The 27126-nt window shown below is 43.0% G+C and overlaps 1 non-coding gene across 1 annotated transcript; it reads left to right on the top strand.

The window, feature by feature from the left end:
* The first annotated feature begins 20644 nt into the window (after positions 1–20644).
* LOC142428446 (small nucleolar RNA SNORA48) lies at positions 20645–20788 on the top strand. The gene has a single exon (XR_012780346.1). It is a non-coding gene; the product is annotated as a small nucleolar RNA SNORA48 (small nucleolar RNA).
* The last annotated feature ends 6338 nt before the right edge of the window (positions 20789–27126 follow it).

Genomic DNA, 27126 nt, shown 5'->3' with positions numbered 1-27126 from the left:
CTTATTTTTGTTTATGAACTCAATATCATTTTAGGCAAAAGCCAAAGAGGGTTTTTTGATGCAATGGGATCTTCTCATTAAAAAATTTGAGTGGAAATTATAGAATCAAAAGAAGCTAAGATGCCTCTGAAAGACAGGTAACACGGAAAATTGCCTTTTCAAATACCAAGGCATATTCTTACTCCCTTTAACAGTTAAAGTCTCAGAAATTCACAGAGACAGTTCTACCCTGTCCTATAGGGTCGCTATGAGTTGGCTTTGCTTGATGACTATGAGATTGCATCATTACAAAGTTAAAATAATCATGATCATATACTATTGATATATAGATACATACACCAATTAATATAGCTGGAAGGGTGCAACCAGCTCAAGGGGAACAGAAAATGAGCTCCAGTAGAATAGAACATTCAGTAGTTTAGACATCATTATCTTATTCTAAAAGACCAGCCCTAAAGGCTACGGTTTTCCAGAGAACTCATCTAAATTTGGTACATTTTAAATTTGACTGCCAGAAAAGGTCACTTTGTTTCTAATGTGCACAAAGACATCCCATTGGAGTTTCATCCGTGGGAAAGAAGTTGGACGTGAAGTATTCATTTTTTCCCCTCTTTTTAAAATTAATCATTTTATTAGGGGCTCATACAACTCTTATCACAATCCATACATACATCAATTTTATAAAGCACATCTGTTGTCTGTCCCACAGGGAGGAGGTCACATGTAGATCCTTGTAATCGGGTCCCCCTTTCCAACCCACCCTCCATTTACCCTCCCATTATCACCACTCACACCACTGGTCCTAAAGGGATCATCCATCCTGGATTCCCTGTGTTTCCAGTTCCTATCTGTACTAGTGCACATATTTTGGTCTAACCAGACTTGCAAGGTAGAATTTGGATCATGATAGTGGGGTGGGGGGGAGGGAGGAAGGGGAGAGGACGCATTTAGGAACTAGAAGAAAGTTGTATTTTTCATCATTGCTACATCACATCCTGACTGGCTCATCTCCTCCCCAAGACTCTTCTGTAAGGAGATGTCCAGTGGCCTGCAAATGGGCATTTGGTCTCCACTCTGCACTCCCCCCCTCATTCACTATGGTAAGATTTTTGTATTCTGATAATGCCTGATACCTGATCCCTTTGACACCTCATGATTGCACAGGCTGGTGTGCTTCCTCCATGTGGTTTTTGTTGCTTCTGAGCTAGATGGCTGCTTGTTTACCTTCAAGCCCTTAAGACTCCAGATGCTATATCTTTTGATAGCTGGGCACTATCAGCTTTCTTTGTCACATTTACTTATGCACCCGTTTGTCTTCAGTGATCATATCAGGGAGGTGAGCACACAATAATATGATTTTTTGTTCTTTGATGCCTGATAACTGATCCCTTCGGCACCTTGTGATCACACAGGCTGGTGTCCTTCTTCCATGTGGACTTTGTTTCTTCTCAGCTAGATGGCTGCTTGTTTACCTTCAAGCCTTTAAGACCCCAGACACTATATCATTTGATAGCCGAGCACCAACAGCTTTCTTGAAATATTCTCTTTTTATATCCTCCGTCATTTTTTTTCACATCTGTCTATTTTTTAAAAGTCCCCTAAAGAAGAACTATTTCATCAAAATCCACAGTGAATTCATATCCTGCACTAAGTTAAGATTGATTATCATACCATAAGACAACTGGATCTCTCTGATATTTTGGTAATTTTATTACAAGACTGAATAGTCTCAAGTCAAATCACATGCACATATTTTGGCAATTTCAGCTTCTATTCTTTTGCAAATTAACTCATAACATCCCAGGGTTAAAGTTATTTCTCCATCCATCCTTTCTCCTGGGGATATCAAAAGCTGGGAGGAAAGGTATAGGGAAGAAGAAATTTGCAGCAAGAAGGGGAGAGATATTTAAGTTCTGTGAGGGGCAAGGATGAAAAGCAGAAGGTATAATTTTGGGGAGAGAGGAAAAATCCAATTTCTTCCAAGTCTTGTAAATGTGGCAGCTCTTTCATGAGGGCATCTAGGTGAACCTTACTGTGGTCATCAGGGTCACTTGTGGAAATATATGTAGATCGTTATTGTTCTGATCTATGTGTTCTGACCACATTAATTGGACGTGGGACTCTGGAAGCGCCGTTTCTAACAGTTCCCCTAGGGAGTCTGATGAGAACTACTAGAAAACGCGTCCTCTGATATGAGGTCCATGCCCTAGTCTTCTTTCCTGCTGTAACACCAGTCTTTTGTTCTGTTTTGGTTTAACACGTAGGTGGTTCCTCATATAATCGCAAAGCTGTGCAGCCTTTATTACAACCAAATTTGGAATATTTTCATCACCCTCAAAAGAAACCTCATAAATCTTAGCAGTCACTCTCCAGTTGTCAGTATGCTCCAGTTTCTGGTAACCACAGATCCACTTCTGTCTCTTTAGATTTTCTTATTCTGGAGATTACGTGTAAAAGGATTTCTACAATATTTGGTCTTTGTGATTAACCTCTCAGCATAATTTTTCAAGGTTTGTCCTTTAAAAATTATTCAAATTTTAATATATGTACATTATCATAGTTATTATTATAAAAGTATTTCCAAAAGGTCAATAAAAATTATACAATGCAAAAATATAATATAAAAACAAAGTTTGTACTGTATTTGTATACAAAACAAAAAGTCTGCTTGATGCACTTTATAATGTTTTGGTGACAATTGTCTGTATGTTATCTCTAGAAAGTAGTTGGCATCATTGTTACAATGTTTGAATGCCATATTCATGAAGACCAAACCCATAAATACATTTTTCTTTTTGCTTTCTTTTTTCCTTTATTAATAATTTTATTGGGAGCTATTGCAGATTGAATCAAGCATAATTTTACAACTGCTGCCACCATCAGTTTCAAAATATTTTCTTTCTCCTTGAACTCTTTGATTTTAGCTCTCCTTTATCTTATACCTCCCCACCCTGCCCCCTAGGAATCCTTATTGTTATATTATACATTATTATTATTATTATTGCTGTAACTTACAATATCCAATGTATCCACTCACCTAAAATTCTGTTATTCATTCCCCGCAAGTGGGGGTATACAGTCTTCATTGCTATCAGTTCCCCCTTTCTTCCCCACTTCTCTTCCCACACCATCAGGGAATCATTACCCCCATTACATTTTCTGAAGGATTTATCTATCATGGGTTTCATGCATTGAATCGTAATTATACAAATGAACCTACTCAGGTCTAACAAGATTAATGAGGTAAAATTAAGATCTTAATAGTCATGGGAGGAAATATTAAAGAGCTAGAGGATAATTATAAGTTTCATTAAGGTTATACTGTACCCTGGATATATCATCCCTTCCATGTGGCCCTTCTGAGAGGGACTGTGCAATTATCTTACAGGTGGGTTTGGCATCTTCACTTTGTCTACACTCTGGGTCAATTTGATTGCTTTTTTTGAACATCTTAAACCTATTCCCATAGAAACCTCATGATCCACAGGCTGGTGTGCTTCTTCATTGTGGTTTTGTTGCTTCCCTGGCAGATGGCCATTTTTTAAACTTCAAGCTTTTAAAACCCTCAGACACTATCTCTTTTCATAGCTGAGCACCATCAGCATTTTTCACCACATTTGCTTATGCACCCATTTTTTTCTTTAGTGATGGTGTCAGGAAGGTGTATATTGTACAGTGCCACTTTGTTTGAACAAACCGTTCTTGTACAGTTTTAAGTAAGATTTAAGTACGGTTTTAGGTAAGATTTAAGTAGACTAAAAAAGTCCATATGCTTCTTTGTTGTATTTACATAAAAGGTGGTACCCCACCAAAAAAAAAGAAAGAAAGAATTGTGCTGGGCAGAGCAGATCTTTCAAAGCATGCATTTTCCCTGCTAGGCGAGCACCTAGCAACTCGCTCTGCACTAGTGCACCTAGTAGCATCACCTGGGAAAGTTCTCTCTGGCCACAGTGAACTTTTTTCATAAAAGCAGCTTCTCTCAAACGTGTTTTTGTGATTTAAGAGAACAGCATGCAGCTGTGAATTTTTTTTTTTCCTGATCAGGAGAAATGCTGCATAAACCGTTCTGATGTTGAACACAACTTACAATTGCAGAGCTATGGGAAAAACTCAAGTATACCAGTGGTTTTTTTGGTTTCAAAAAGGTGAAACGTTGATTGATGTGTAAGCTCATTCTGCATGTCTGTCAACTTTCTGAGCAGGCAAAAATGTCAACAACAAAAAGTTGTGCACCTGTTCTCAAAGATCGATGATGGACCATTGAAGAGATGGGGAAATTATCTGCACTATCTTGGAGCTCAGTTCAGGGATTTGTAATGGAAGATTTGGGCATGGAAGGGTTGCCGTTAAATTCGTGTCTTGGGTTCTGACTGACCAGCAAAAAGAGTGTCCAGTAAAAAATTTGTATCTGAAGTGACCCAGACTCTCTCCCCCAAGCTCATTAGTGGTGATGAGACATGGTGATATTCTAGTGGCCCCAAAAGCAAACATTAATCAAGTTGCCCCCCAAAAAATGCTCATCAAGTCAAATCAAAGATAAAGATGGTGCTCATTTGTGTGTTTTTTATGTGAGGGGGATAGTGTATTTGGATTTCATTCCACCAGGTCAGACTGCTAAGCAAGCCTTCTATTTAGAAGTTCGGAAAGATAGCATTAAAAGTGTGCACAAAAATGGCCTGATTGCAGCAGACAAGGGATGGCTTTTGCCACTATGACAATGCACCTGTTCCTGCAGCCATCAATGTACCAGTTTTTGGCAAAAACTAGAATGCCTCTCAGTCCAAGTACTTAGTCACCTGACCTCGCTCTGTGTGACTTTTTTGTTTTGTTTTGTTTCTGTGAATGAAGAGGGAAAGGAAAGGACAGCAATCTGACGATGTAGTACTCCCTCAATGCAAGAACATTTTGTTCTATTAAACTGACATTCCATGATGCTCACCTTCCTGACATGATCGTTGAAGACAAAGTGGGTGCCGCAGATGTGGTGAAGAAAGCTGATGATGCCCTGTTATCAAAAGATATAGCATCTGGGGTCTTAAAGGCTTGAAGGTAAACAAGTGGCCATCTAGCTCAGAAGCAACAAAGCCCACATAGAAGAAGCACAGCAGCCTGTGTGATCCAGGGTGTCGAAGTGATCAGGTATCAGGCATCAAAGAACAAAAAAAATCAAATAATTGTGAATGAGGGGGAGTGCAGATTGGGAATCTAAGACCCATCTGTAGGTAACGTAACATCCCCTTACATAAGGGTCACAGAGAGGAGACAAGCCGGTCTGGGTGCAGTGTAGCAATGATGAAACATACACCTTTCCTCTAGTTCCTAAATGCTACCTCCCCGCTCCCCCCACACACACACTATCGTGATCCCAATTCGACCTTATAAATCTGCCTAGACAAGAGGATGTACACTGGTACAGATAGGAACTGGAAACACAGAGCATCCAGGACAGATGATCCCTACAGTACCAGGACCAGTGCTGAGAGTGGTGATACAGGGAAGGTGGGGTGGAAAGGGGGAACTGATTACAAGGATCTGCATATAACCTCCTCCCTGGGAGATGGACAACAGAAAAGTGAGTGAAGGGGGACCTAAGACAGTGTAAGATAAGACAAAATAATAATAATAATTTATAAATTATCAAGGGTTCATGAGGGAGGGGGGAGCAGGGACAGAGGGGGGATAATGTGAATCTGATACCACAAGGGCTCAAGCAGAAAGCAAATGTTTTTAGAATGATGATGGCAACAAATGTACAAATGTGCTTGACACAATGGATGCATGTATGGATTGTGGTAAGAGTTGTACGAGCCCCCAATAAAGTGATTAAAAAATTTAAATGCATAGCTTTGGGAAAAAAATCCTGTTATGGGGGGTGTATCCCCCTGTGTGTGCATACAAATATACCTATCTTTATATATTTATATATTTACATATATACATATCTATATTTATATATCTATATAATTTTTACTTTCTTTGTTTTTCCTCTACTTTTTTTCTTTATTCCCATCCCACAATCATGTTTACCCATCGTTCACCTCTCAGTAATTCCTCTCAGATACATTTCTTTCAATTGATCAAACATGACCAGGAACACTACACTCTCCTTATTGTCAAGTTTAGATCCCTTGCCTCTTTCTTTGTCGTTATTGGCTCATTGCTCCCGTCCCTGCCTTCTCCTCCTCTCTCATGCCACCCTGGAGCTGTTAATCCCATCACCATCTTCATGGGATTGCTTATCCTTTCTATCTTATATCGATAGACACCAAAGAGAGAGTGAGAATACAAATAGTTCCAAGTGTAACTTGTCCTGACCCAGAGTAGATGAATATTGGTTAAATAGCAAGCAGGCCCTGTTATATTCCATCCGTCCAACCTCCTTTTCTTTCTGGGTTCCATATGCCAGCAGCCACTTACCTACCAGCACTTATAACCTTTTAGTGCTCAGAATTTGTGACCCAGGGGCAAACCTTCCACAAGACCCCATTGCTTTTTCCCGCGGTAAGGGGTGTAGCAGTCTAGTGCCCAACCCCCTTACATCTTAGTGTGTCCCCCTTGGGAATATATCCCATCCAGTTCAGATAAGGTATCTGGTCTTACACCTGGGCAAGGAAGGCTATCAAAGATATATGACTGGGGAAAGAAGAAGTGAAATTATCATTATTTGCAGATGACATGATTTTATATATTGAGAACCCCAAAGTCTCCACAGTAGGAGTGTTAGAAGTGATGGAGGAATATGGCAGAGTGGCAAGACGCAAGATCAACAAGCAGAAGTTGATTAGATGGCCATATACAACTGATGGGATTACAGTAAAAGACATCACCTTTCAAAATAGCCAAGCACAATTTGAAATATCTAGGGATATACCTACCCTCCTCTCTCCAAGTCTGTATGAGGAAAGCCACAGAACATTATCACAATGAATAAAAGGGACCTTCCCAAATGGAAAAATATCCCATGCTCATGGACTGGTAGACTCAATATTGTAAAGATGCCAATCCTACCCAAGGCACACTATAGGTTCAATGCAATCCCGATACAAATACCAGCATCATTTTTCAAAGAAATGGAAAAATTGACTATCAACTTCATACAGAAAGGGAAGAAGAGCAGAATTGGCAAACAACTGCTCAAGAAAAAGAATAAAGTGGGCAGGCTTGCCCTACCTGACTTTAAAACTTATTATACTGCCACGATTGTCAACACAGCATGGTACTGGTATAATGATTGATACTCAGACCAATGGATAAGAACAGAAAATCAAGAAATAAGAACAGCCGAAGACAGACAACTGATCTTTGATAAGGGACCCCCCCGCAAACATCAAATTGGAATTAGATGCCCTTTTTAACAAATGCTGCTGGAAAAAAACTGGTTATAAACCTGCTGAAGAATGAAGCAAGATCCTTACCTCACCCCATACACCAGGACAAAGGCAAGGTAGATAATAGACCTCCAGGTAAAACGCCAAACTATCAAGATAATCAATGGAAAAATCGGGACAAAGTTAAGAACCTTGGTGCAGGGAATACATGGGATATCAGTAATAATGAAGAACACACACTCAGAGCAAGAGAAAATAGACATGTCGAAAGACTTCATCAAAAGAGTAAGAAGAGAGCCCACAGACCGGGGAAAGATATTTAGTAATGACTTATCAGACAAAGTTCTTATCACTAAAATCTACAGACTCCTGAACGCTTACAACAAGAAACAAATGAATAGCCCACTGAGGAGGGGACAAAAGACTTGAACAACAGATTGACAAAGGAGGAAACCCAAATGACCACTAAACATATGAGAATATGTTCCTGATTAGTAGCCACCTGGGAAATGCAAGTCAAAACAACCATGAGATGCCACCTACCACCCACAAGGATAGCCCAATTAAAAAAAATCAGAAACCAACAAATGCTGGAGAGGGTCTGGTGAGATAGGAACTCTCATTCACTGCTGGTGGTCTTGTAGCAACATGCAGCCACTGTGCAAAGCGATGTGGCTAGACCTAGAACAGATGGAAATTGAGTAAACTTACAACCCAGCAATTCCATTACCTGGCATATACCCATGAGCAGAACAGGCATAGGGGAAAATGCTTACATCATCCAGTTCCTGGGCCGAGGACAAGGTTCATTCTTTTTTGTTGCTGAATAATGCATCATTCTTGCTTACCCACTCGGGATGTTTGAGTTGCTTTCACTTTGGGCTACAATGAACAATGTTTCCATGAATATTTGTGTGGGTAGATTTCTCTGTTTCTCTTCAGGGTATACTCAAGATTCACTGGGAGCTCCTAGACTGTATGTTTAGCCCTCTGAGAATCAGCCAAACTCCCCACAGCACCTGTGCCATTTTATATTCCTGCCAGCAATGTACAAGCTTCACCTCCGCTCTTATGCTTCTTAGATAATGTGGTACATAACATATTCTCAAATATATATATTTTAAAAGGACTCATCTCCGTAGATCAACGTTCAGCTAAGCCATCAACAGCCCTGTGATGGTAGCAATACCAGGGAGGTGCACACTCCGCAGCCAGTCAACACGATGAGATCTACACAGCAGCATTTACCCCAAACAAAAGCTCTGGAAGCAGGAAAGAACATGGAAGAAGGACAGATGGCAGTGGGGACCAAGGAGGAAGTGGGAAGAGAGCTGTTACGCTTAGAAGATTGCAAACATTAAAGGAAACAAATGTGTGCACATTGTTAAAGAGAAAACTGATCTGCTCTGTAAACTTTCCCTCAAGCCACAATGAAAAGTGATTTTTTTAAATGTTGAAGGAAACATCAGTGGGGACAAAACATTCCTAAGTGAGTGCTGGTTGTGAAAAGGTTGAGGCTAGAGAGAAACCTAACCGAGACTCCTTCCCTGTCAGGTAGGGACCAGATCACTACAGCCATTGTCATCAATGCCTGGATGTCCTTGGGCCTGCAGCCCTGCTGTGATCTGGCTACATGGTAACTAGCCTTCTGCTTTCTGTCTTGGTTTGTTAGAAGACAAACTGGATATATCAGTGAGCAGGAATGTTCGGGCCTCTTAGGGCTCTTGTTCCCAGACTTCACACCACCGGGAAACACACACACACACACACACACACACACACACACACACACGAGGGGGCATATACATTGCGTCAGAGCATTGCGAGTTCACAAAAGTGAAGAACCGCATTCCAGACAGCAGAAGAGGGAGCAGTGCAGCCTTGGCCTTGGGCTTCTCCTGCAGCATGTCTCCAGCTCGGATAGCAGACTTCTCTCCCTCTCCCTCGGTCTAACAACCTTGTGTTTAGTCACACAAAACCTCATGACCCCAGCGACCTAAGATACAGTTATAAGGATACAAGCAAACAAGAACCACTTACCATCAACTCAACTCTGATTCCAGCAAGCACTCCTGAATCAGAGGAGAATTGTGCCCCCTGGGACTGTGTCTGGTTTGGAAGAAAGCAGATCGCCAGGGCTTTCCTCTGAGACAGCTCCGATGTAAACCCTTGTCCATCAGCTGAGAACATAAACAGTAGGCAGTACCCACGGGCTTCATCCAGACCAGTGCTTCTCAACCTGTGGGTCGCGACCCCTTTGGGCGCTCGAACAACCCTTTTACAGGGGTCGCCCGATTCATAACCATAGCAAAATTACAGTTATGAAATAGTTTTATGGTTGGGAGTCACCACAACACGAGGAACTGTATTAAAGGGTCGTGGCATTAGGAAGGTTGAGAACCACTGATCTAGACAATAGCCTCCAATTAAACAGCTCATAATGATTGTGGGGACAACACAGCCAAAGAAACAACTGGAAAAATCCCTGATGTGGAGGTGAGCCTGTCCCACTGGCCTGGGATGTCATCTATATTGTAGACCTTAGTGCACACGTTGGTCAAAACTCCAGGCTTATTTTTCCCTACTGTCTTTGCCACCAATACTCAATGATGTCCAGTCCCTATGTCTTCTGCCTAGGACCTTCTGTCCATCCATCCCTGTCATCTGATGTACCTTCAGTTCTTAGGAAAGACTTCCCTTTCTTCTGGTGGCCTTCTCTGCTTCCCAAAGTCCAGCCTAGAACCTGCTTCTCATGTTCCATTTGTCATATGGAGCTACATGTTTTGCTCTCCTCGACTGCCTCCCTCTGTCATGGGAGAGCTCGCTGGGAGCAGACTGGTGACTGGTCACATGGGTGCCCTTGGTGCACAGGAGAGGTGTAGATTGGAAAGCATCCATCAAGTGTAGCCTTCATGGAAGGAACTGATGGAGGAGTTCCTTTCCATTCACAGCAGAGTGAGCACCAGTCCCTTGGGAACCCCAGCACGTGGCATCTCAGATCCCAGAGGAGTCAACACCCGGCCTCCACGTGATTGCTGTTGTGTTCAGTTCTCTACAGATAAATGTGATTTCTATGCTAGAAAACATATACGCTCAGTCTCCTCCACATATGAAGGGGTAAGGCCCCCCCAAAAAACCCGATATATTTTTACAGCTATGTATTTCATTTTTTTTTACAAAACAATCATACCATCTTCAAAGTACTCTCCATTACACGTAATACATTTGTCAAAACTGTGATTTCATTCTTGGAAAAATGTTTTAAACTTATCTGTTGGGATGACTGACAGCAACTCTCTTGTTTTTTTCTTTACCACATTGTTAGATCACTGTCCTCTCGTGGCCTTCTTCATTCTCAGAAACAAAAAGAAGTCACAGAGAGCAAGGTCAGGTGACTAAAGTGTGTAGTATGATGTTTTTGTCAAAAACTGTCACACTGAGATGGTTGCGTGAGCAGGTGCATTGTCGTGGTGGCAAAAATAGTCTCCTGTCTGCTATAAATCAGGTCTCTTTTAATGCACACTGTTACAATCTTTTCAGAACCTCTAAATAAAAAGCTTGATTAACAATTTGACCTTGTAAAATGAACTCCAAATGTACTCCAAATCTACATTTTCACATGTTCAGGAAGTTAACGATGTCCAGATGAGGTTTGTCATCAATTGATATTTCACCTTTTTGGAAATGAGAAAACCACTCGTTTTTCCCGTATTACTTTTCTTGCAAGCGGTGTTGAACATCACAACAGTTTCTGTGACATTTTTCCCAAGAAGGAAACAAAATTTCATGGTCGCATGCTGTTCTCTTAAATAGGCCATGATAAAAAAAATGAGGCTTGAGTGAAACTTCTTTTATGAAAAACTTCACTGTGACCACTGAGAAGACCCCACTGGGTGCACTAATTCAGAGAGCGTCGCTCAGTGCTCACCTAGTAGCAAGAATGGTATGTAAGCTCCGCCTAGCAGAACTTTTTTTCCATTTTGGGGGGTGGGTACCCCTCATATGTCATGGACCAGGCCAGAGAGGCATTTTCTGTGGCTGTCACTGAACATTTGTACACACTGTTTACTGCCATGAGTAATCTACATTAGAGGATCCACTGATGTGCTACAGATGGATGACAGGAGTGCTATTGGTCCCTTCAGTCCCTATGGTGATAGGAAGAAATGGGTATGGGACCTAAAAGAGCTAGGAATACTCCTTACCCCTACCCCTACCCCTAACAACCCCCCAAATCCTTTGATCCCCAGCAGTCTCTTCCATTTACCCCAAGGTGCTTTGCAACTTGGTGTGCATGTATCAATGTTGGCCTGAACCACTTTGTCAGGCCTGTTGGCAGATTTGACCTCTGTTGTTATTTTTTGAATTCTATCCATTTTCAGTTATTCATTAGATGAGTCTTCAGGTGAAAAATCAGAAGAAATGCCATATTTTCAGGCTTTGCTGGGCCTGGAAGAAGAATTCTAATCTCCTTAGCGTCTCGAATGTTCTCCGGTTTTTAATACACAAGAAAGACAGAGGGTATTTTCGTTGTAGCCGTATTCAAAGTAATTACATGTAGCAGGATTGGTTGCCATCAAGTCCCCCAGGCAAAACTCTAGAGGGTTAAAGTTCAGACCCCGGTGTTTTTCATATATGATTCCGCTCGAGTTCAGAAATCAATGGCTAGAAGCAAACAGGTGCAGGTAAATGGATTCTCTTAGAGTCCTGTGCTTTGCCTTAAAATTGCAAGCTAAATTTACTTGTGTAGATACAATGGAGATAAAACGCCAGGACATCACTTTTCCTCCTTAAAATTTTTTTAATTAAAAATAAATACTCCCAGAAACTGGGTCGCATTCATCCTGGGCTTCATGAATCCCACAGCCTGTGTCAATGTGCCCGAGGCTTCCCAGGACTTGCTAAAGAATGCAGTCTGGAGACCACTTCCCTTATCCCACTACTGTTAGGGCTATTGTGAGGTGGAAAAATAAAAACACAAAATTTCCAGAAGAGGAAAAATGGGGCAAGAAACAGCAGGAGAAAGAAATGGTTAATTAGAAAAAGGAAATACAAATCCGTGTGTCACCTAAGCTGGGATGACAGTCTTTGGGGACTTGCAAGTGGCCTCCCTGGTATCTCACTGTAATGACAGAACTGCCAGAGACACCACCAGCTGGGTGACCTTGTGCTGACAGCATGGCTGCCTGTCAGTGGTCCAGCATTGTTTAGCAAACTCACAATTCAGTGATGCTTGACTTGGCCTATCAACCTGGAAATCCAGCCAGATACTGTCACAAGCAGCAACCTGGCTGCTTCTGATGATGGAGATTTCAAACTGAAGCATTAGATCAGAGTCTTCTCCTGAGTGCAGTGGCAGATGTAATTTGGGCTCTTGTCACTAAGGTATTGGACAGTATTTTCATGATGCAAGAGTAGCCTTCATGGTGACATGGTCATCAAAGCAAGGTTCTGGATAAGGGGCTGGTCCATATTCTTTCTAACTCTAGCAGAGTTAGAATGTTAATGAGGCTGAATGCTAATTTTCCGCAGGCTTCCCCAATTCTGTCCTGACACCACTTGCTCAATAGCTCTCTGCCAATGTATTTGAACCCGGTGTGAAAGGTGCCATCGCAAGTCTGGGAAGCGATGCTTGATGCATCCCATTTTATTGCTTCTAGAGAACTGTCTTAGTAGCCCGGATGGTCCTCCATAAAGCACATGATGGGATCACATAAATTCGAAGGTGCCTTGCAGTTTGTCTATTTTGAAATTTTGCTATGTTGTCTGGGAGGTAACGATGAGTCCCAGTTTCCTGAAAATGAAAAAAAATCCTTAGAATATATTATGTGCTGACAATTTGCCCAGACTTTATAAGGTGATGTCATATGGCTGATACCTAAACTATATGGCTGATACCTAAACTAGACAATGCTGACATATCCACTCATTTCTTGCAAAGAATCAAGTGAAAATCCCTGTGGCGCTCATCTTAATTGAGGGAAACTGTTCCTGAAGTTCCTGAGTAATGCAGCTTTTCCTTGAACATCACTAGCACAATTACTGACTCAGCTGCTAACTGAAAGGCTAGAGAGAATCCACGAGAAAGCAGGAAGAAAGACCTGGTGAGCTACTGCTGAAAACCCAGTCACTGAGCATGGAACATTCATCTACTCTGGCACCCATGAGCCATGGGGAGGTAGAGCCAGCTCATTGGCAAGGGGGTTCTGGCTTAGAGCCAAAGGAAGTGGTCCCAGCAACTCACATAATGTTTCCTTATGGACTCCCCCTGGAGAATATAAAAATGTGCATCCCTGCTGAACGATGGTGGGCATGTGGTGAGCATGCAAAGTGTCGGTTCGTCTTTTCTCTGCAGCATATTATCAGGAGAGGCTATTCGCTGTGGGAGGCCACCGGGCGTGGTAAAGTAGAGGGGCAGAGAAAAAGAAGAAGGCCCTTGCTGAGATGGATCGGCACAGTGGCTTAAAAAAGGGACTCAAGCGTAAAAATCGTGAGCGCGGTGAGGACCGGGCAATATTCCACTCTGTTAGGCATCAGGCCACTAGGGGTCAGAACGCCTGCCGTGGCACCTAACAGCAACTGCAGCAAAACGTCACGTCTTGGAAGACCAAGGCCATCCCTTTAGTATATTTCACCAAGCGTGGGATTCATAAACCGTGAAATGGAATGTAGATCCAAGCTCTATGCCTTTTCCCCAATGCCGAGGAGATGACGACCACACAGATGCTGTTGAATTGGTTTTCACTCCGACCAAGTAGGGCTTTCTTAGTCACCGTCTTTACAGAAATAGGTCAGCTGGTCTTTCTTCTGCGGAGCCTCTGTGTGGTTTCAATCCATCAACCTTTCAACTAGCAACCAAGCACTTATCTATGATACCACCATGCTTCCTGGGGAGCCAGCTCGCCTGTGGATATATGGCCTGGCATGCACGGGCTATTGGGTGGGCGTTGGAATTACCTACCCAGTAGCATTGTTGGCTGAGAAAAGCTCCCCAGGGAGATAGTCTAATTGTCCATTTCTACACAATAAGAAGAGATGGTCCCAAAGGCTTGCGCTCTGGTGGTCCTGTGGGATAAGCAGTAACCTCAACAACAGCATGGTTCAACCCCACCAGCTGCTCTGGGAGAGAAAGAGGAGGCTGTCTGCTCCTGTAACGTTTACAGTCGATCAATCAGCTCTGTGGCGCTTGGGCTTTTGGTTTAGGATTGTGTTTACATTGCCTACTGACTAGCAGGTTGAGAAGGCACGCATTCTTTTCTGGTCCTCTCCTCTTGTTTCTACAAGGCTGAATCAAAGCACCATGAGGTCAGCGACACGTGCCATCCTGACTCCTCCCTAACCCATCCCTGCTTGGCTTGCTGTCTGGTTTGCATGGCAGGCGCCTGGAGCCTTCTATGGCTTCAATAGACAGGCGGGCACGGCGTGGGCGCTGCGGCCAGCAGGGGGCGCCAGAGCGCCTGATCTGGACAGAGCCAAGTAAGTGCTCCTGCCTTGGGAAGGTCTGATGCGCTCTGCCTGCATCTGGAGATTTCCAGAAGCATTTTCCCAGGCATCTCTAAGTGAGGGCACTGTGCTTTGGCCAAACACACTGTGCAGTATTTGTTTGACTTGGTCCAAAGGGATCGTAATGACCTTTTTATTGTGTCCTGTGCAGCAGGCAACTCGCTAGACACCTTATATACTCATTATCCTAGTTTATTCTTTCAGCACTCCCCAAAGTGGTTCGTTTTGTCACCAATTTAGAAACGATGATCATGTTATTCAGATAAAGTTAGTACGTTGTCAGCCCCGAAGGCTCAGAGGGATTGGGATGAAGCATGGAGAGGTAATTTTATTTTCTGTGTTGCTGAGCAGAAACATGGCAGTCTGTGAGGAATAAATGAAAGGGAGGAACATTTCCTGAGAGGCAGAGTGAGCTGCACATTGATAATCTCAAGGACCAGAGTGCTTTGAACTACATAAATTGATCCCAGGAGAAGACAGCTAAGGGAGCTTTTATAAGAAAATACCAGGAACTTCAAGGGGAAAAAAAATCGCTGATAGGTTGACTTTTAGGTAATGGTTACAAAAAAGGGTAGAAGGTTGGAGGTTACAGAAGTTTCTAAATTTTTCCCCTCTCAGTGACAAAGTCGTCATTATGTCGAGCTCCTCTGAACCTGAGACAATGACGTGACTCTCTGTCCGTCCGATGGAGGATATGCATGATTCTAATGTGTATCTTGGGTAAGGATCTGTTCCTAGAACGGTTTTGAACCCGGCTCCAGGACAAGACTTCTTAGTTAAGAAAAACTCTGAAGGACACAAAAGAACATTCTTCTTGATGATGATTTTCCAAGTAATGTTCACAGTGTCCAGCAGAGAGGCACAGAAGTGGCAGGCTGTGTTTATTGATGCAGAAGTTACTTTTGATTCAATAAGGGGCCTTGGCCTCAGACCTAAGCGTGCTGGGAGCCTTAAGTTAGGTGCTCACATGCTTACAGTTTCGGCTTTCCTTCTGGCCAAACTTAGTCAACATTTTAACCTCCTTGGCGGTAATTGCGAGTGTGGCTCCGGGTAAATGTTAACTGTCAGAAACGGTAACCCTGAGCCACACTCGGGATTACACTGCAGAGAAGTCCCTTATCTCCTCCCCGGTCCAGCGGTGTCCATCGCTGTGATCACAGAGCGAACTCCCTTCCTCTTCCACTCTGTTCCTTTCCCTGCATGTACTGTCGCTGCACGGAGGTGGAACTGGGCAGGAAATTGAAAACTGCAAGTCTAAAAGAGACATACACACACACACAAACAGTGATACAGTGTAACCTGTGAGGATTACATTGTATCAAAGCAAATCACTTCAGATGTGTCCCTAGATCAGTCTCTAGTGCCCTGCCTGCCCTTTTACTGTCATTTGGAAAAAAATTTGCCTGGAAATTTTTGCCCATGGCATCAAAAAGTGTCACTTTAGCACAAAAAGTGTTTTGGACCAGATAAATGACAGTGACTTAGATTTACTCGCAGAATTGTGTATTAAAGTTTGCCATAACTGGAATGTCTACTAGAGAGATTAAAATGAGTCATTTCTTAAGAATTATAGGCCTACAATATGAAACAACAAATTTTATGCAAAACAATGTACCGCTTTGGGTACAAAATTACTGACATAATTAGACCGCCAGGGCTGCACGATGTTAAATTGAGTACTTTGACAAAAGCAGGCATCAAGGAACAAAAAGGAATGTAAGGTGTTTTCTTATTAATAATACAAGAATATTTACATTTTTTTCTCCCCTGAGAATGATATAAGAGTGTGTGGAGGCTGGGTGACCCCTGCTACCCATAGTGCTGTGGTGGGGGCTGGTTAGCACACAGAGTCAAATCTACTCAAAGCTGTCAAGTCAGGAACTGCATTCTCCCAAGCACGGGGATGGTTTCTCACTGGAGCTTGAGGGGCACTTCCCTGGAGATATTTGGAGGACTAACATTTGAGAGAGTGAGTATATTTGTTTTGCTTTGTCTTAAAACAACAGCAAACAGATTTTGGCTTAATGAATGTCAAAAGAGAAGAGTTTCTAGTGCCTGTAAAGAGGGAAAGACTTAGAACTGGGTCTCATTTCAAAGCTTACTGGTTCATCCCTAGTCACCTACCGTATATACTCAAATATAAGCCGACCCGAGTATAAGTCAGGAGTACCTAATTATTACCTGGGAAACCAGAAAAACTGATTGACCTGAGTATAAGCCTAGGGTAGAAAATGCAGAAGCTATTGGTGAGTTTCAATAATCAAAACAAATGAAAATAAAATTACTAAAAATTGAGATGTCAGTGTGGTAATGTAGTTAAATATTTATTTTAAATAAAAAACATAAATAAAAGGACAAGAAGTCATTTAACATTAGTAAACCAGCACAGTAAGTGGAAAATAGGTTCAACAAAAACAATAAGGTATCAACAATGATACCTTAAGAGTACTATTCTCTGAGCTCAATCAGCAACCAAGCTAAAATGTAAAGAGTTAAAATCCTTCAAAACTGGATTCCTCATCATCATCTGTATCCCCATGCAGAGCTTCAGCTGGTGTGAGGTCATCATAGACGCTGTCCTCGCTGGGGTACTACTAACCCGTGTATAAGCCGGACCCCAGTTTTTCAGCACATTTTTTGTGCTAAAAAACTCGGCTTATACACAAATATATATGGTAGTTTGCAAGGTGAAGCTGGAGGAACTTAGCTGAACCACTCTCCTCTGATTCTTCTAATGGGGTTTGAGTGCATTGTGGTCATCGGATTCCACCATACATTGGAACACACAGACATTTTGCTCTGTTACACACAGAGAGGCAGCCATGAGTCCTATCTGACTCCCAGACAATGAACACCATTTAATGAGAATGTTAGCATCTAGCACAGCGCGGATTGTTTTCTATCCAGTGAGATCATGAATGAAGCACTTATTCTGGAATCTTACAATTATGCACAAAGGTCCAGCAGAATGGAGCAGAGAACTGCCATAAAGTGCAGCTACCACAGCATTGTGAAAAGAGAATCAGAGTGGCCACTTTTTTGAAGGAAGCTGGGAAGAATAAAAAAAGTTTCCACAAGGAAATGAGCCCTAAACTGAGTCTTGTAAAGACAAGTACAATGGTGCTTCAAATGCCAGAATCGTTCTAACTTATTTGGTGTGAAATGTATCATCGCATTGAATCCTCTCAAAAATTGATGTGGTGGGCATAATTATGCCCAGCCCAAGATGTCCACTCCCGAAGCCCTGGCACAAGGAAGAGACTGAGTGGTTCAGTGGTTAAGCATGCAGCTATTGAAAGAAATGCTGGCACTTTGAACCCCCCAGACACATTCCATAGGGAGCAGACCGCCGCTTTAAAAACCCAACGAAGCAGTTCTGTTTGTTCTAGAGAACGAAAGTAATCGTTTACAATGAAGTCTTCCATCAAAACAGCCTCCTGTCAGTTTTATCTGCAGGTACACTTCTCTCTGTCCCTTAACACCTGAAATCTCTGACTGCTCTGATTTCTGCTCTCCTCAGACAAGTGTTACCGAGCTCTTTCACCCCTTCAATAAGTACCTGGTGGCACCCCACTGGGCATAAGCTTTGACGCAAAGGGACTCAGTATGACTGGAGAACTCGATGGGAAAGGGGATGAAGAGGATGACCAGGCTGGAGCCAGTGGTCAGGTTCAAAACAGAACCCAGAAGTGAACTGATTCCATGTTCATTGTACCAGAAGACACGAATCTCCCCCTTCCCCTACACACACACACACACACACACACACACACACACACACACACACACACACACACACGCGCGCGGTCTCTTTAGAACTGTTGTTAGCTGGAGTTTGGTTAGTTAAGAGCTTTATGAACACCTTGGGACCTTATGAGCACGGGGGCAGGCCATCTGTTTACCGTTTTCCCTGCCTCTGCAGCCACACAATTAAGAGAAGGGAAAACAATGAGGAGAAGAGTATGCACTTAACTTGGCTGTGACCAGGAGAGCCCAAAGTAGCACTTGTCCTGTCGGCACTCTGTCATTAACCAGGAGGGAAATGGCAGCCTCTCCTGGGAGGTGTGCACCAGGCCCAGAGAGCATGAAGCACTCATGCCAGTCAGCTTCTGCTTGCAGGGCAGCAGTTGAGGTTCGAAGAGGCATCAGGATAGGGCGTGCTCAGAGCCTGGCACATGGTAGGTTCTCGGTAAATGATTGTTGAATACACGCGTGAAAGAATGAATAAGGGAAAGTAAACTCAACCATCTGGCTTGTTTGTGCCCGTGTGTGCCTCCATCTACAGTATCTTCCCCTCTACACACACACACACACACACACACACACACACACACACACACACACACACACAATAGTGCCATCCAGTTAACCCCATGTGTTTCAAAGTAGAACTGCACTCCATGAAGATTTTACACTCTGAGTTCCCAGTACACAGAGAACACTTACACTCATTTGGTGTAAAACCCAGGGCAACCTTGTTCATGGAGTAGAACTGTTCCACAGGGTTTTCCAGGTGGGGTGACTTTTGTTTTGCCCCACCTGTCTTCTCCCAAGAGCTGCTGGGTGCTTTGGACAGGCAACATTTCAGCTGGCAGTTGAGCTCTTAACTTTGGACAGTTTCAAAATGGGTTAGGTGAAGCATGGTACACAGGCATCAGGCGTCACTTCTATCAAGTCTTGCTTCAGAGAACACTCATTGTCCAGCCATACTGTGTTTTATTTAATGCTACTGTTAGAGGTATTCAAAATAAACCCAAAGTCCTGCCATGTTGGAGCTCTATTTGCTTTTTAAGCCATCTGGCATTTTGTTTCCAAGGGTAAAGGAATAGGGTGGAAGAGGGTTTGGGAAATGTCATAGTATTCAACGAAGAATAGGGTTAGGAACCTGAGCTATCTTGAGTTGACATATGATGGGACACCCCACCCCCCACCCCCAAAAAATCCAGAAAAAGCTTCGCTGGGCAGAGCTTTGGTAGTACACATTTTTTCCATTAGGTGAGCATCCAGCAACTTGCTCCGAGTTAGTGTACCCAGAGGTATCACCTGGGAAAGTTGTTTCTAGCCACAGAGAATTTTTTCATGAAAGAAGTTTCACTCAAACCTCATTTTTTTTATTGTGGCCAATTTAAGAGAACAGCATTCGGCTGTGAAATTTTGGTTTTGCTCGAGGTGGGGGCGTGGGAGTGGGAAAATGCTGCAGAACTGTTGTGATATTGAACACAGCTTACAAGGACAGCGCTATGGGGAAAACACGTGTACAAATGGTTTCGTTGTCTCAAAAAAGGTGAAATGCCGGTTGATGAAAGACCTCGTTCTGATTATCCATCAACTTCCTGAGTGTATGAAAATGTTGGCTCATGGATGTCATTCCATCAGGTCAGATTGTTAATTAAGCTTTCTATTTAGAGGTTCTGAAAAGATAGTGTAACAATGTACGACATAAAGGCCTGATTTGTGGTAGACAGGGAACTGGTTTAGCCACCACAACAATACCTTTGCTCACTCAGCCATCTCAGTGTGCCAGTTTGGGACAAAAAAACCAGCATGCCTCTCTTGCCCCATACACCTTACTAATCTGACCTCTTTCTGTGTGACTTCTTTTTGTCTCCTCGAAGGAGGAGGGGCATGAAAAGACAGCGATTTGATGACTTAGAAGAGGTGACGAAAAAATAAGGAGATGCTGCCAGCCATCTGAACAGATGAGTTTGAAAAGTGTTTCCAAGAATGCACTCTCAGTTCTGACAAATATATTAAATGTAATGGAGAGTACTTTAAAGGTGATAAGACCGTTTTGTAAAAAAAAGTTAAATACAATCCCCTGGCTATGGGCAAAGAGTCACCTGATTAGTGGTGGTGCTCTTACATCAGTCAGGGGCAGAGCAGGCTGGCAGTCCTTTGTTCACCCTAGCTTGATGCCTAGATCGTGGCCAGAGCTGTTTCATGTCTAGGGCACATTAAATTGTGGAGGAAAAAAAAGTTAAATACATAGTTTTGTGGGGGTGGGGGAAATCCAGTGATTTTTGTGGACCCCCTCATAGTTCTGGCCCAAACAATGTGGTCCATTTTGAGACAGGTTTTTCCCACTCAGACTATTTTTTGCTGAAAACAAGGTGCAATGTTCGCTTATTTTTCCTTTCCTTTTCTCTGCACTTCTTCTTTGCTCTTCCTTCTTTTCAGTCCTCCTTCTGGTCTTAGTTTTCTTTCTCTCTCTCCCTCCACTGAATCCTTGCAGTGCCTAGGAATTCTTCCCAATGTCCAGAGGCCATCTGTGAAGGTTTCAATACTGTCTGCTTGTCACAGTTTGGACAAATCAGCCAGTCTTCTAGAGGATCCCTCATAGTTTGAACTCAATTAATACAAACAAATATATATATATATATATATATATATATATATATATATATATATCCTTTTTAAATTGTGCTTTCTTTTTAAAAAACTCAATGTCTTTATCTTTTTGCCTTGTCAAATTTCATGTATTTTTTTTCTCCATCAGATTTCCTGGTTCTTTTGTTTTCTTTTGGACCATGGTGTGCTGAAAATCATGTGGTGTTCAGGATCGATATGTCTTCATTCTGCTTTTAGCTTTTCCTCTGGCTGGCTGGCTGGTCAGAGAGGATGCTTCTCTGAGCCTCAGTTTCTTCTCTTGTAAAGAAGACCTGGCCTGGCTCACAGGAATCCCGCGAAAATGCACATGGAAGAGCTTGAACCGGTGCCATGCCATTTCCTCTCTTTTCATTGTTGTTTTTGTTGCTGTTAATTCCTCTACTGTCTCATTTCTGTTTGCTTTCTCTAAGGTCCTTCTCTTTTTCTCTCCTCAAAACTGGCATTTTAAGAACTGTTGCTGTTAAAAGGAGTATTTGCCTTAAAAAAAAATCGTTAGGTTGCTAAGCAGCATCCAGCCTCCACCCCTTCCTTTTTCATGCAGCCTGGTTGCCATAGCATCATCTGAACATGGTTACAAGAAGCAAAGAGCAATCATTTTTGCTAACTAGGGTTGGGCAGGCAGATAAACATGCTGAAAGGTTGCCTTACCACCCATTTTAAAGAAGCGGGGAATGGCTCCCTATAATACAACTTGGATTCTTAAACGTGTCACTACTTTGCTTTCCAATTTCCTTCTAGGTGTTTCCACACCTGTTGCTCCTTGGGTAGCAGACCCCCTCTTCCAAAGCCTTTCCTAACGAGGCTCTTTAAGGAGCTGCTGCTACTACTCCCTGATCTGTAGCTCTTTAAGGCTCAATGCAGATTTAGATTCTCCTTGCAGTTACTAAACACAGAGCGTGGAGCGTGAATCGGTACTGTGACTAAAGGTGCTAGAATCATAACAGATTGGTAGAAGATCGTAAATGCACGTCATCCAAGTGAGAGCAAAGGGGGCTCTTAAAAAACGGAAACTATCAAGAGGGACAGGAACCTACTGAACCCAATTGAAATCTAACATGCAGTTAAGGAAAAAGAAAGCCTTTCTTCAACTCAAAGCTCATGACGTCAGGCGCACTTGTGAGCAGAAGCAATATCAATGGAACGTCAAGAGCCGGAAGTGACTTTGTCTCTTGGGCCCATGTAGTCCTAGCCAGTCAGGTCTCCTCAGCCAGTAGGCACAGGTTCAGATTGGCTGATGGCTCAAACCTTGAAGTAGTTCTTTCCCAGCTGCTGGTGACCCATCTCTCAGAGCACTGCTGCTGTCCCAGTCACATCCAAGGAGCTGAAATCTGAGGGGTGAAGGTGAACACAACAGGACGCCTCCATGAATCTGCATCATGGGGTTGCTCAATGTCCTTATGACTCTTCTTGGGTGTCATTGAATCAATTTCTACTCATGACAACCCATGTGTCAGCGTAGCTCTCGTTCATTGGTTCATTTTGCTGTTATCTTCACCGAAGCAGGTCTCACGGCCTCCCTCCTGCAAATCCAATGAAGGGTTGTGTTAACAACGGAGCACTCAACTCGTGAGCCACCGGGGCTCCTTGTCCATATCATGCATGTTGTTTAATATTTAGAATGTCTTCTCACAATGCCAATGCCCAATACTCCAATGCTTTTCCTAACAGTGAAAGCCATATTCCCCTGGGAAACTAAAGTCCTTCTCTACTGGACAGAGCCTTCTTCAGGACCATGGACTTTCCAAAGCATAGGCCTGTGCCCACCAGATTTCTGCTTGACTGTCCCCATGACAGGGACATACATGTGTTTGCTCAGCAGCTGCTTAAAAGAGAGGTGCAATCGCAGAACTCCACAGTGCTGGCTGTTGATCCCTGCAGCTGACATCCTGCATCTTCAGACGCATATGGCTCAACAGCACTTGGAGGGGGTCTTTTTTGGGAAAGGGCAGGCTCCTCAAAACAAATCCATGTTTGCCTCAGAGTGGAACTGAGCTTCCCTCCAGTGGTTTCTTTACCACTTGGGATTCTGGGTTTCATAGCCTCTGCTCTTTCTCCATCTCCTCAGCAGCCACTGCAGGGTGAGTGACTTGATTCTCAGAGATGTCTTAGAACCCAGGAGTGAAGCAGAAGAGATGGTTCTATCTTACTTCAGCCCAGCCTCAGGCTCAGACTTCCTAGACAGATGGTAGTCACTCAGCACCTGTCAGAGGGACTCTGTCACATCATTCAATTGCTTTGCCTAGGGCTGGCTGACCTTGCTCTAAGAGACCTGCCTGGGATGCCCCCGGAATGTGTTGCTGAAACCTGTTTTTCTTCTGGTGACCCTTTAGTGAAAACAGAGTTTCGCTGTCAGCATGCTATCCGTAAGTCCTTCTGAGTCCCAGCTATCCTGGCTCTCCCGATGTCTTCCTTTAAATCGTGGCCCTGGTCTCAAATGAGACGTCTTCCCCACTCCATGTTCGAATAGCAGCTGCCACGTGGTCCTTTCGTCCAAGCTCTTCCAATATTGACTCTCAGGTCTCTCATCAGAGAGGTCTAGAGCTCTATCTACAATGGTGCGACTGGCCCTGTGACTACACAACACTGACTTCCACCAAGTCTCCACACTTGGCTGAACTCGGAGCCATCAATCAGAGCTTCAGAGGGCTTCAGTGGTTTTCCAGCCAGAGTGTCTTTAGATTACAGATCTACCAGTGGTAGATCTGTAAATGCTCTATAATTGGACTTCTAAAAAAGAGATTACTCTGGTGTATGGCATTTCTCAATTTCTGTGGTACAAATAAAACCCCCAAACCAAACTTACTGCCTTTGAGTCCATACTGATTCAGGTTGTTGTTATTGTTGGTGTTGGGTGTCGTTGAGTCAGCTCTGACCCCAAATAACCCTATGCACAATAGAATGAAGCACTGCAGGGTCCTGCAGCATGCTTTCAATTGTCCCTATGCCTGAACCCATCGCTGTAAATCCATCTCATTGAAGGCCTTCCTCTTTTCCGCTTCCCCTCCATTTTGCGAAGCATGAAAACCTTCATTGGGGATTAGTCTGTCATGACAATATAGCCCAAGTATGTAACGTGAAGTCTTGTCATCTTTGCCTCTTAGAAGCACGCTGGTCATACTTCTTCCAAGACAGATCCGTTTGTTCTTTTAGCAGTCCATGCTACTTTTAATATTCTTCTCCAGCGGCACAGTTCAAATGCATCCATTCTTCAGTCTTCCTTACCCAATGGGCAATTTTCACATATATATGAAGCAATGAAAAAGACTGTAGTTAGATGGACCTTAGTCTTCAAAGTAACAGACAGACCCAAAGGGACCTCAAATAGGAGCTCTGGAAATCCAGAGATCAACCCACCAGTCACTCCATGGGCGCAAGATGTGACAATCTGCTTCAGTGCAGAGCACAGCCCAAGGCATGCTATGGGGCCCTCCTTCTCTGCCTTCTGAGTCAAAACTGACTCAACTCCAATGGATCCAATTTGTTATTTTCCTTTTGTATGGCTTAATACTCCCACCACGGCCAATTTCAACCTACCCGCACAATGTCATGAATACCGAGCTGTCTTTGGGAGGTGCTAGGGAGGGATGATGGGTTGAGGTTTTTCAATGTTATTTTCTGAGTGCGGTTTTCATTTAACAACTCTTTCTGGCAGTTACATCAATCTTTTAAACCAATGCTTTCCAAAAGCAACCAACACCTGTTATGTTCAGTTCTGAGACTGAAATTCAGGAAGGATTTCCCGAGGTAGTTTAGTTCAGAGTTTGTCTTGTAAGTTGCTCCAACACTGTAAGGACAAGGGTTGGAAGAATTGGAGGACTGATCATGTACTCTCGTAACACCTCCTGCTGGTCTACCAGACTGGCTGAGTTGAGCTTCCTTGCAACAGGGCTGCCTCAGGATACTGGATGGTTTACATGGCAGCTGAAGGCCTCAAGCCAATGAATGGCCTTTGTGCTTCTATCCATCAGTTGTGTACATATAAGCAACACCAGTGTGATTGGGAGACTGGGGAGGATTTTAGGCCTGATCGTATCCTAAAGTTATGGGAAACCCTAGGAATTACATTTTTAGGTCTTTACCACTTAAAAAAAAATTCTTCTATTGGGGGCTCATGCAACTCTTATCACAATCCATGCATACATTAATTGCATAAAGCACATTTGTGCATTCATTATGACTCAAAACAAGCAGAAGGATATGGAAGATATGGCATAATTCTCAAAGCATGACTCTTTTCCTGAGACCGTTGGAATAGATTGAAATGAGCAATATTCTGGGTTCATTTAGAGCAGCTCATAAAATCCATTGCTTTTGACCAGCAGGAGTTCTTAGGAGCTCTACTAATTAGCATACCAGTAAGGACGTCATAGGTACCGTAGGACACGCCTTTGCAGACGGAGCTCAAGCTTACCAAGGGGCCTAATTTAAGTATTTGGCTGCAGCTCTGAATGTTCCTGGGTTTCACTGCCTCCTCCAAACTGAAAGCCGTGAGTCACACCACTTAATTGGCATTCAGGTTTTCAGACCTGCTTTCCTCCTCAGTCAATACCTTTCCTTGTCTCTTATTTATTTGTTTGTTTTTCTTTTTGCTTCTTTGTTTTTCAGGAGTCTGTGTGTGTTTCTGATGTAGTCATTCAGAGAGCCTTAAGATATTGCTCTGTATGGTTTCCTTTCAAGAGAGAAATCGGTGATGATGATTGTAGTTTAGGTGAAAGTTCATAGAGCACTGCATTTTCCATCGACCTACGTACACATCTGACTTTAGAGTATTTGCTTTTCCCTCCGTGCAGCCATACGCTTTGCACTTCAGCTCCGGCCTCCCAGTAGCCAGTCCTTCTTTCCTGCCACTTTCTGACTTTGGGGCTTTGTTATTGCGCAAATGCTGCTCTGTTGGTAGAGAACTTCTATTTTGGTGAATCGGTTTTACAATAAAAATCAGAGTCTACTGGATATGCATAATTCAATGTTAATGGGCTCATCGTATTGAAAATGTCTTGCTTTTCAATAGTTTAAAGAGGTCTGTGCAGCAGGTTTATCCAACACAACACATCCTTCGATCTCTTGACACCTGCTTCCATGAGCACTGATTGTGGATCCAAGCAAGACAAAGTCCTTGACAACTTCAACCTTTACTTCATTCCTCATGAATATTTACCTATTGACCCAGCTGTGAGGTTTGTATTTTACTGACAGGGAGTTGTCCTCCATACTGAAGACTGCATTTCTTGATCTTCATCAGCCAAGGGCTTCAAATCTTCCTCACTTTCGCCAAGCAAGATTGGCCAAGCAATATGTCATCTGCATATTGCAGTTTGTTACCAAGCCACATTCTTCCTATGATCCGACTTTTCCGATGAATTTCTCAGCATACAGTTTGAATAAGTATGGTGAATAGATACAACCATGATGCACATCTTTCCTGAGCCATACAGTCTTCCCTTGTTCTTTTAGCACAGCTACCTCTTGCTCCATCTTCATGTCCCACATGAACTCAATGCAGTGTTTTGGGATTCCCTTTTTTTTTTGGAATGAAACCTTAAGAAACAGGAACTACTGCAGTTTTCTCCACACTTATTACACAGATATTGTTTATATCAGTGTGACTTTGACTTCGTGTATAAATTTATGATCACCACCCTCATGACATTTAAAGAGATTTCTAGCAAATGTGACGGCAAGCCAGTAGGAATGTGTTCCACATTGATCGTCTTGGATTTTACTTCATCTTCCTTACTTGAGCAGAAGTTCTCTACTGTGTGTTTTCTCAAAGGCCCCTCCTGGTTATTGTGGTGGTGTATAGACTTCTCCGAACATAAACAGCCAGTGGTCGGTCTCCAGGAATCGCATTATTACATGTTCAATGAACATTTTTTGTCCATTATTATCCCATTGAGAGACTTGGTCGAGG

The sequence above is a fragment of the Tenrec ecaudatus genome, chromosome 15, assembly GCF_050624435.1.
Source record: "Tenrec ecaudatus isolate mTenEca1 chromosome 15, mTenEca1.hap1, whole genome shotgun sequence".
Taxonomy (NCBI): domain Eukaryota; kingdom Metazoa; phylum Chordata; class Mammalia; order Afrosoricida; family Tenrecidae; genus Tenrec; species Tenrec ecaudatus.
Note: the sequence above shows the minus strand (reverse complement) of the source record. Positions and strands in the feature narration are given on the sequence as shown.